The sequence below is a fragment of the Scyliorhinus canicula genome, chromosome 16, assembly GCF_902713615.1.
Source record: "Scyliorhinus canicula chromosome 16, sScyCan1.1, whole genome shotgun sequence".
NCBI lineage: Eukaryota > Metazoa > Chordata > Chondrichthyes > Carcharhiniformes > Scyliorhinidae > Scyliorhinus > Scyliorhinus canicula.
The window spans coordinates 19,079,998-19,091,095 of NC_052161.1; positions in this window are offsets into that span (position 1 = coordinate 19,079,998).

Below are 11,098 nucleotides of genomic sequence, written 5' to 3' on the forward strand. Positions count from 1 at the left end.
CTTTATGTTCTAGGATGTGGAGATGCCGGCGTTGGACTGGGGTGAGCACAGTAAGAAGTCTTACAACACCAGGTTAAAAGTCCAACAGGTTTGTTTCAAACACTAGCTTTCGGAGCACTGCTCCTTTCTCAGGTTGGACTTTAACCTGGTGTTGTAAGACTTCTTTATGTTCTGGGGAAGATTTAGCGTACCAACAGCAATGCCAACCACTGACCTTGTGAGGATATAATTCTTCAAGATCCCTGCAGGTTTGAGAGGATGATCCCCACCCCTCTGAATTATGTAAACTGAATTGTTAACCTGTACCAACTGAAAGTAAATGCTCGTTCCCCGAGTCAAATGGAAAGATATAGTGCTCAGCATCCGTTTCACATTTGGTGCTGCTGTATATGTGGTTTAATCCCAAGGTACTCCTAACCATTCTAAACTGTGGGGCTAATGGTGAGATAACAACTTGGTTCTGAATATTTACTTAACAGCATAAATTTTATATGTAAGTATCTAACCAGTTTTTAAAAATTGTATGGGTAATAATAAAACGGAGTAATCGCCAGTTATTGCATGGTGGAGATGGATAGGGGGTCAAAGCACAGGCTTGAAGCCAGTGCTGTATATTCACACTATTTTACATTGGTAAGCTTGATCGTGCAGCTTGATGGTGCAGCAGAGTAATCTTTCTTCTATACGAATTTTTAACTTTACTGCCTTTTCATTCCGAATTAAATGTAAAATCACATTTTTATGATGAACACTTTTAGGAACATAACAACAGCAGGAGTAGGCCATAGGGCCCACCGTCCTGCTCTGCCATTCAAACAGATCATGGCTGATTATCTACCTCTGCACCATTTTACTCTGCTATCCTGATGTGCCTCGATTTCTGGCTTGAACATGGTCAATAATTGAGCTTCCACAGCCCACGGGGCACAAAACTCCGAAGAATCAGCACCCTCTGAGTGAAGATCTGACTTGTCCAGTATTAACATCAGCTGGGTTGTAACAATCAATTACAGCTTATCATTGTAATCAGCCATTTCTTTTGAAGTCAACTGAAGATTAGAAATTGTGTGTCTGTTGAGTGGTATAGAGCAGAAATGGGGCCAAAGTGGTTCAGGATTTCAACATCAGAATGAAATGACAGAGCCATACATAACCTAGCCACTGCTTTGTTCCAAGAAGAATTTAATAATTCATTCACCCCACAATTAATTAAACTTAAAACAGCACGATTACCAGTCTTGGACTGAGAGGGGTATGGCAGGAGAGTGCATCATAGAATTTATTTTCTTGTTATGAGATTGGGTGAAAAGTTTGCCTAGGGGGTTCAGTAGAACAAAAGGTATTCTGAAATGTGATTGGCGAATAACAAGTAGAAAGTGACCAATTAGAAAAAAATAAATGATCAGACTGAAAACTGCTTGTAATATAACAATGTTTGAGATAAGCTTTATTAGTCTTATTAATTATTTCTCAGGAGATGAAAAAGGTGTTAGATCCTTTATACCTGCGCCCTCTCAATCTCCTGATGGTGCCATCTCATCAGCAAAGCCGGTGTTTATTAGAAAAAAAAATTACAGATGCTGTAAATCTGAAATAAAAACAGAAAATGCTGGAAAAACTCAGCAGGTCTGGCAGCACCTGTGGAGAAAAAAGTTAATTTCTCGAGTCCACCATAACTCCTCTTCGAAACCAAATGATAGATTATTGATGGTTTTAGGAGCTAATTGAATGCATAGCCAAAGAATGAAATTATTAAAAGTGTTGTGAGAATACAGTTATTGTTTCAGATAATGAATTAACTATTGAACTCTAGTGTCTTGACTGGAAATGTAGGCATTGTTTCAGTGAATGTTTCATATAATGAATTGACTATTGTATTTCAGTGTATTCATCAATAAGAATGTATCAAGTAATTGGTTACAGCAAGGTCTAATTACCCAGCCAAAGCTTCATGGAAGGTCTGCGGATTCCAAAATCATTCAGGACATCGAGTAAACGAGAGTTTGAACAGTACCTCTCAGCCTTAAATCTCCAAGCCATCAGTGAAATGCAAAAGATTACGCTGTCACTAAATTGGGCTGGACCGCTGCCGATAGAATTATATTACTCATTCCACTCTGAGAATGGGGTTGAAAGCAATATTTTGATGTGGTGATTGAAAAATGTGATGACTGTTGAGAGCTAAAAAGAAATGAAAAGCTAAGTAAATGGTCGAAAAGCAATAAAAAGTAAGGCTGGAAGATTCTATTAAAATGTCCCATGTGAGTAAAGCAACTAAAAATAGAAGTTCTGAAATGTTGAATCCGCAAAGTAAAAAAAAGGTTGCTTCCATTGAAGCAGTGGCACAGCTAGAAATTCATCGCGCCGGAGAGGAAGGCCAGTTTGCACAAGCCCACTTGAAAAAAACGCACACTTGAGAAGTTGGACATTTCGGACATGTGCAGTTAAAGAAAAAATGCATGATTCGGATGTTGAATATTCTGGGCATGTGTGGGGCCAGCTTACACATGCGCACATTGAAAAAAGACGCGATTTGTGAGATAACTGTTCTGCACATAGAACAGCACAGAACAGGCCCTTCGGCCCTCGATGTTGTGCCGAGCAATGATCACCCTACTCAAACCCACGTATCCACCCTATACCCGTAACCCAACAACCCCCCCCTTAACCTTACTTTTAAGGACACTACGGGCAATTTAGCATGGCCAATCTACCTAACCCGCACATCTTTGGACTGTGGGAGGAAACCGGAGCACCCGGAGGAAACCCACGCACACACGGGGAGGACGTGCAGACTCCACACAGACAGTGACCCAGCCGGGAATCAAACCTGGGACACTGGAGCTGTGAAGCATTTATGCTAACCACCATGCTACCGTGCTGCCCCATAAATTTAGAGTAGCCTCTTATTTTTCTCTTTTTTTTTCCAATTTAGCGTGGCCAATCCACCTAACCAGCACACCTTTTGAGGTTTGGGAAAACAACACAGACTTGGGGAGAATGTACAAATTCCATACGGACATTGACCCAGGGCCGGGATTCGAACCCGGGTCCTCAGTGCTGCAGTCCCAGTGCTAACCCACTGCTCCACATGCCACCCTTGAGATCACATGCGCAGAGGATTGCATATGCGCACTTGAAAAAAGCGCACTCCGGACGAGGATCGATTTGCACATGCGCAATGGAAGTTTTGCGCATGACGTTACTGACATGTAGATGCTGTGGCCATACCCACTTAAGAAAAAAATGCCTGCCAATTGCCCGTGTCACCCGCTGCACTCAGTGTGGTGGAGGATTCGGGCCCAGAGGGCGACTGTCCGAAGGCTGTCAGCCCACCCAATGTCGGGAGCGTAGGGTGCACGAGTCGTTCTGTAACGGGGTACACTCGTGCCTGACACTATGTCGCCCCTCCGGGGAACTCCCGTAATCTGGCACATCATAATTGAAGGATCTTTTGTTTTTTGCCTCTGTAGATAGTTCAGGCAGTGCCCTATTGGGCCCTCCTCCACTGACTCCCTCCCTCCCCATCACCCTCCTTTCCCCTCTCTCCCCATCACCCCCCTCCCTTTCCCTTCTGTTGGTACAGAGGCGAGGGTATCTGGTCTCTCCAGCGCAGAGTTTAGTGCTTGTACCATTTGTTTTTGTAGAAATGTGTTGTGAACTGTTCTAATAATCAGAGTATCCCCTCCCCCCCCCCCCCCCCCCATACATTGGTACTGAGGGGAGGGTACCCTGTTTCTCCAACACAAAATGAGTGTTTGTACCGTTTGGCCTTGAATATATTTTTTACTGTTTTAATAAAAAGATATGGAAACACAAGTTTAAAAAGCACCCAACAGAAGCACTTTGCTTCTGAATTTGTGCCTGAATTTGAACCAACAGCTGAAGAAGACATTTGCAGCACCATTGAACAAGCATTTTACAATGAAAGACCCCAGAAGGAGGGCAATGAAAGACCCCAGAAGGAGGGCAATGAAAGACCCCAGAAAGAGGGCAATGAAAGACTCCAGAAAGAGAGCAGTGAAAGAAGCAGACTTCAACCAATATGAGAATACAGAAGGTAACTCGTACATTGAAGAATATTATTCAGATATAGTAGAAATTTTTGGCTTAACTGATCATTCCGTTAAAACCCGAATAACACTCTACTAATGGTAGATGAATCCAATACATTGATGGAATTGCACACTGTTGCTACATCGGATAGCAGTAATCTGACAAATTAACAACCAGAAAAAAAAAGACTATGAAAGTCTATCCACTATATTTGCCAGTAAGGACAACAGTGAATAAACAGATAATGTGGAACAAAAAGAAGACTATGAAGGTCTATCTACTTTATTTGCGAATAGTGACTACAAGATGAACAGGACAAGCAAGACTGATAGATCTCAGCTGGACTGTCCAAAGGCTGACAATCAGAGTGCAATAATGAACAGATCAAATTAGAGCACATCAGTTGTGAACAGCCAACAAGAACATAATGAGTGCAACAGTGAACAAATCACTTGAGAGCACAGCAATGATAAACCAGCAATGATAAACAGTCAACAAGAAGATGAAGACTTCTTAGACAAGTTGACTCCAGATGAGAAGCACCAAGAGCTCAGCGATACATCAAATCATCCAGAAGGGACTGATGTCACAAAACCTGACGAGACATCAGATAATACACTGATTGTATTGTGATGATCGGAATACCTTGCCCTTTTAAGAGGCTTGTGATGATCGGAATACATTGCCCCTTTAAGAGGCTTGGAACCCTGGGGGACTCCGCCTCTGGCTACACCCCCTGGGAAACAGTACTTAAGATGAGACTCCATTTTGCGAGCACGCTTCTCATGGAGGCTGTCATTGTTCACTGCTTATTAAAGCCTTTGATTACTGACCTAACTTTCGTGTCGTAATTGAGAGTGCCTCAATTTAATAAGCAGTGAACAATGACAGCCTCCATGAGAAGTGTGCTCGCAAAATGGAGTCTCATCTTAAGTACTGTTTCCCAGGGGGCGTAGCCAGAGGCGGAGTCCCCCAGGGTTCCAAGCCTCTTAAAGGGGCAATGTATTCCGATCATCACAAGCCTCTTAAAGCGGCAAGGTATTCCGATCATCACATGTATAAAGGTTGAAAATGAATCAAACAAGCCAGAAGGAATGGATCTTGAGCACCCAAAGAGAATGAAAGACTACACAACGGTATGGCTGTGAAACCAAAGGACAACTGAACAGCACAGTCCAATGTAATGCCAAGAAAGTGTTTGAACTTACAGTCACACTTGAAAAACCATACCAATTGGAAAGCAATCCAGATGGCAACAAAGCAAGGGACTGCAGCACAGTGTGTGCAACTACCATATAATAAAGCAAATTACTGCGGATGCTGGAATCTGAAACTAAAGGGAAAATGCTGCAAAATCTCAGCAAGTCTGGCAGCATCTGTAGGGAGAGAAAAGAGCTAACGTTTCGAGTCCGATGACTCTTTGTCAAAGCTAACAGACAGAGTGGGAAATATTTATACTGTGGAGTGAGAATGAAAGATGAGTCACAGCCACAGAAACCCAGGGAAACTGGGGGCTAATGGCCACAGATACCAAGGGGAAAGAGTGTTAATGGCAGTCCCCAGAGAGGACAAAAGATGTGAAAGGTCAAACAGCAGGAAAACTAACATCAGAGGATGAACTGTAGGTGTGGGGGGAGGGGAAGGGGGAAAGCAAAGAGGAGAAAGGTGCAGGAAAGGTGGATAAGATGGGGGGGGGGGCGGGGGGAATTAAATGTATATTAAGAAAGAAATGGTAAAAGACAGTTAAAATGAAATGAAAACAAATGGGTTGAGGTGGGGCTGACCATCTGAAGTTGTGCGACTACCATTCAAGGTAGGACAAACCGATGCGTGTGTTGACAATGCCATGTTCACGCATAATGACACCAATGTCAGGAAAATCAGGACATTGTTTGGAAAGAAACAACTACATTCCAATGGTCTAAAAGTAGTGGTTCTTGCTGTAAAACCGGATACCAAACAGGTGTTGAAAGCAAAGGAAACACAAAAGCAATATCACAAGCACAGAAAGAAACCACGTCAGGTAACGAACATGGTTCAACATTTGATGGCTTGGACGGATGACAAGTTGGTACTGTAACATTACCACAGGTGAACACTTGAGTGCATACTCAAATTTGGGGACTGTAAAAAGTAAACAGTTTAAAGAAAAAATTAATTAGTACTCAATTGCTTGTAATGATCTGACAATGATTTTGATATGTTTGTAACAATTTCCAATTTATCTTACAGACAAGAAACAGAAACAAGGGGGAATAGTGGGACATGTATAGTCATTAGTAATGGAAAAGGATAATGCATTTATGATTAATATTGCATGACATAAGAGTGAAAAAAAAATGTCTTAAAGTGTACTAATTTTTCTTTAGAAAGAGGGGTGTGGTATTGAAAGAAAGGGGGATATGGTATTATACATGAAGGCAATGCAAGGGTTAATGAAGTGTATACTGACAGCCACTAAAGGGAGCTAGTCCTATGAGTATACAAGGGATGACGCTTAGCCTTGTGGGTCAGAAGAAGATACAGAAGGACAGTTGAGCGAGAGAGAGGGAGCAGTTGTGTACTTGAGAGTTCTGCAGTTAGACAGCATAGTTTAATACGGTAGCCTTCTACTTTAGGAATGTGAATGAAACATAGTAAGTAGTGTAAATGAATTTATAGTTTTGTTTGTAAACAAAGCTTGTTGTTCTTTGTTTAACACTACGCATCAAAGCAATCCAGGTAAAGCAAAGCAGAAAACACGCCACTCTCACTCCACAGAATGCAAAGGAGCAAGCCACAAAATACACAAATTGATCATTGCTGAACAGCTTTTGTGCTTTTCAACTTCTAAAAACATGCCTGTAATTGCTGAATTGAAATCCAAGCGTATTTGTTCTCCGAATGACGGTAAAGACGGTCAGTATTGTGATCTGCGTGATTTGAAATGAGTAGATTTGGAACTGGCCAATGAGCAATGGGATGGAAAAATCAGCCAATGACATGGCTGTAGCACAGGACAGTGCATGACAGAATGTGCCAGAAAATGCTAATTGGCACATTAGTCCATTGCATTCAAGTCCAATATCAGTGGTGTGGCTTTGTCTGGCAGGATTTAATTCTGGTCCTGGAAAGAGACTTTCTGAAGGCCAGTCTTGAGAGTGATGGGGGGGGGGGGGTTGCTGGTGGTGGTTAGAACTATGTGCATGCGACCAACAGCCATTATATCAGTCCAGCAGTGGCGGCATGGTTAGCACTGCTGCCTCACGGCGCCAAGGACCTTGGTTCGATCCCGGCTCCGGGTCACTGTCCGTGTGGCATTTGCATGTTCTCCCCGTGTCTGCGTGGGTCTCACCTCCACAACCCAAGAGATGAGCAGGGTAGGTGGATTGGCCACACTAAATTTCCCCTTAATTGGAAAAAAATATTGGGTACACTTAAAAAAAAATTTTTTAAATATCAGTGCAGCAAATGGTGGTCCCTTTTGAAAAACAGAATTTAAAGAAGAAAATATGGAAGGGGGAATGTGTTTTTAAGATTTTTATTTTACTACATCCCTTGTTGGCATGGCAATTTTGATAGTTTTCTTCCACACCTTTTCTTCACAAATTCATTAATTACACCATTGTATGTAAAGTCTTGTAAAGACCCACTTTCAATCATCAATATTGCTGAACTTGTCAAATGTTCCTGACTCATTGTGCTTCTCAAAAAATTTTCATTCTTTTCAATACAAAAAAGAACATTCACCAGAAGCATCTTGTTATAACCTGGCCGGATCCTAATGGCTGGGGACAATTTGTTCCCCAGGTTCTGGGGGATTATGAGTCCCCCACAATGAGGACGGGGGGGGGGGGTTCGGAATCATTAGCAATGCAGCTGCATTAATAGAGCTGGCCTGTGTCGTACCGGCTAGAGAGGGAACCAGTAGTTAACTGCTGGTACTTTGTACATATTGTTGTAAATAAAGTTTCTTTCTGTTTGACTCTGCAAACTCATGCTGGATTCTTCATGGTCCTCACAAATCATCTGTGACAGGAATTCATAGAATTCTTACAGTGCAGAAGGAGACCACTCGGCCCATGGAGTCTGCACCGACCCTTTGAAGGAGCACTCCACACATATCCACTCCCCCAACCACCTCACCCTATCCCTGTAAACTCATAACCAAACCTGCACATTATCGAAGCTCTGCCTGTGACAATTTTTGATGTCCAAAACTAAATTTGGAATTATTTCAAAAACAATTGTCTCCAGACACTAAAGTGTGGGGTTGTAGCTGGACGAAACAGATAAATTGGTCATTAACTTCAGCATCACTGGTCACACATCTTGAAATTACTGTTCATTGATCCACATGACTCACATCTGGTGTTGAATCAACTGTTGTGGAATAGTATTTGGCATGTTTTACTTAATTGTTGAATTGGTTGCTGAGCCGCTCTGCCATTATCGTGATGAGATCATCGTAGGTTCTGTACGTTACAAAGTTGGTCTTTCCTAAGCCACAATATTGATAGCTTTTCAAATGCTCTTTGAGAAACGTCAAATTCACTGAGATATTCAAGACAGGTTAAATAATTACCTCTTCGGGTTGACAATGATGAATCATCATGTCTTCTTAGAGAAAGTCCCAAAAAGACAGCAGTTTGACTGTGGCAACAACACACCTCAGTACTTTCCTCCAATAAGAACACTTTTTGAAACCGAGGCAATAACACACAATCAATTCTTTCAGATAATTTACATCTTTGAACGAACGCAAACGTGGCTTTAATATGACGTCTGGAAGTTTCATGATCAGCAATATCTCTTCCAACATTTCTCCCAGTTGGAGTACCCATTGACAAATGATGGTTTTCCTTTACTGGGGTTAGGGAATAATTTACAAACATGGTAGTGGACTGCCTGAGAGGTTTCTGGGGAAAAAAATCAACCAATTTCCAGTTTCCATCATCCCAGGGGCTGTTTAGCACACTGCACTAAATCGCTGGCTTTGAAAGCAGACCAAGGCAGGCCAGCAGCACGGTTCGATTCCCGTACCAGCCTCCCCGAACAGGTGCCGGAATGTGGCGACTAGGGGCTTTTCACAGTAACTTCATTGAAGCCTACTCGTGACAATAAGCGATTTTCATTTCATTTCATTTCTCTTCACCCTCAGACAATGGGACTTGTGAAGACAGCTAAACTGTATTTGGCCTCGAACTTCAAATTCTACTCAAATTTTCCCTATTACCTGTGTTTTCTGGTTTATTTAGTATGAAATATTCTACCATTTCCAAGTTGACCAGATTTTGGCCAACAGGCAATGTGTAGGTTTCTTCTCTCACTTCAGCAGATTTCACAGTAACTTCATTGCAGTGTTAATGTAAGCCTACTTGTGAGAAAAATAAAGATTATTATTAATCAGCAATATCTTGTATTTCCATTCCTATTTCAGAGTCCACTTCTTGCTCTTGTTCAACTTTTTTAGGCAACGTGATATCTCCAGAAAGTGGCAAGTCAGTCATCAGATAATTCACTCATACTAGATTGGGACCAATGTGTAGTTTGTGCACTGCTTCATACTTCGAACTTCCTCGAGTAAAATGACAAACTGTCTTTTTGTCCAGCTTCACATTCTTGCATCGCCTTCAATTTTCTGTGATTTTGCTGCCAGATTGATAGTGTCACTTCATATTGACTGATCTTTCTTGATTTTAATGAATGGATTTTCTGAAAGTGCATGCTTTTTTTTTTTGCCCGCCTCACCCCCTGGGTTCAAGTTGCCCCTGCTCACCTCGGCGACCTCAACTCACTGCTGGTTCAGGCTGCTTGCCTATGGTGTAGCCTCACCCTCGATTGCCCCACCCTCCTTAGCCCTGGCCTGGGGTTAATTCACCTCTACTGCTGCTCCCCTCGACGGTGACAACCTTGGCTTGCCTCACTTGCTGGCACAGGCTGCCTAGCTGGCTATCTGGCCTCTTTGCCTTCAGCTCATTGTCCAGCCCTCCTCAACCCTGCTGACTTGCCACGCAGCCCCCTTCCACAACCACTGCAACATCCTTGGCCCTTGCATCTCACCTCAAGCTCTGCTCGACAGCGACCTCTGAAATTGTGCTGCCTCACTGGCTACCTGCCTTGCTAGCCGGTCTACTCAAACCCCTGGCCTTGGGTCAGAAATTGCTGCTGCTTTTTTTAAAGTGTTCGGTTGTCCACCACCCTCTTCAGCCCTCCCTTGGGAGACAATGACTGCTGGCCAGCGCCTGCCTCCTCGCTTGGCCTTTGCAGGCTCGCACCCCAGAGGCAATCTCGAAGACCTCACTCTTGGCTCAGGCTGCATGCCTGGCTAACCAGCCTACTCGGCCCTGGATCAGAAAGCTGGCTGCTTTTCAAGAAGCTATTTTTGAGAGATCCTCATTACTGTACTGCTGTCTCTCCCTCCAAGTCACCATCACCTCTCAACGATCTTGGGCAGTATTTTCCTGCTCTCGAGGGACTCGACAAATCAGAATCCGATGTTGCTCTGCAATGCCTGCTGATAGGCTCCACTTGAGCCTATCCGCAAATTCAGAGCTATCAGGCTATGATTGGTGCCCCCAAAAATCACCAGCCAGCATGGAGCTGCTGCATGGGCACAATATGTTTCATTGTAAGTCCGCCTCTGCCCAGCGCCCTCTTCTCCACCAAATTCCGGCCATTCAAAAGAGCCCCAATGGGATTTAATCCCAATCAGACACTACCCTGCCTGCCATCAGGATGGATCCCTGTCTCCAAGATCACCAGCTAATCAGAATCTGATAGTTCCTCATTACCAGTAGCGCTAGCAGGAAATTGAGGCCTGGGAGGAACAGCAGTCACGGAGGCCCCAGAACTCCAGTAAATGGAACTGTCCCACCAGACCCAATGAGTCAGAGCTGAGAGAGGGGCAGTATTTTGACCGGTCGGAGGGGGGAGGGGGGGGGGGGGGGGTGGTCCTTGTCACTGGTGGAATCCTCCATTGGACACAGGGTAATCCTTGGGTGGGATGGAACATTAAATTCCATACATCATTTCAGACAAATCAACTTTTACTATGTCCAAA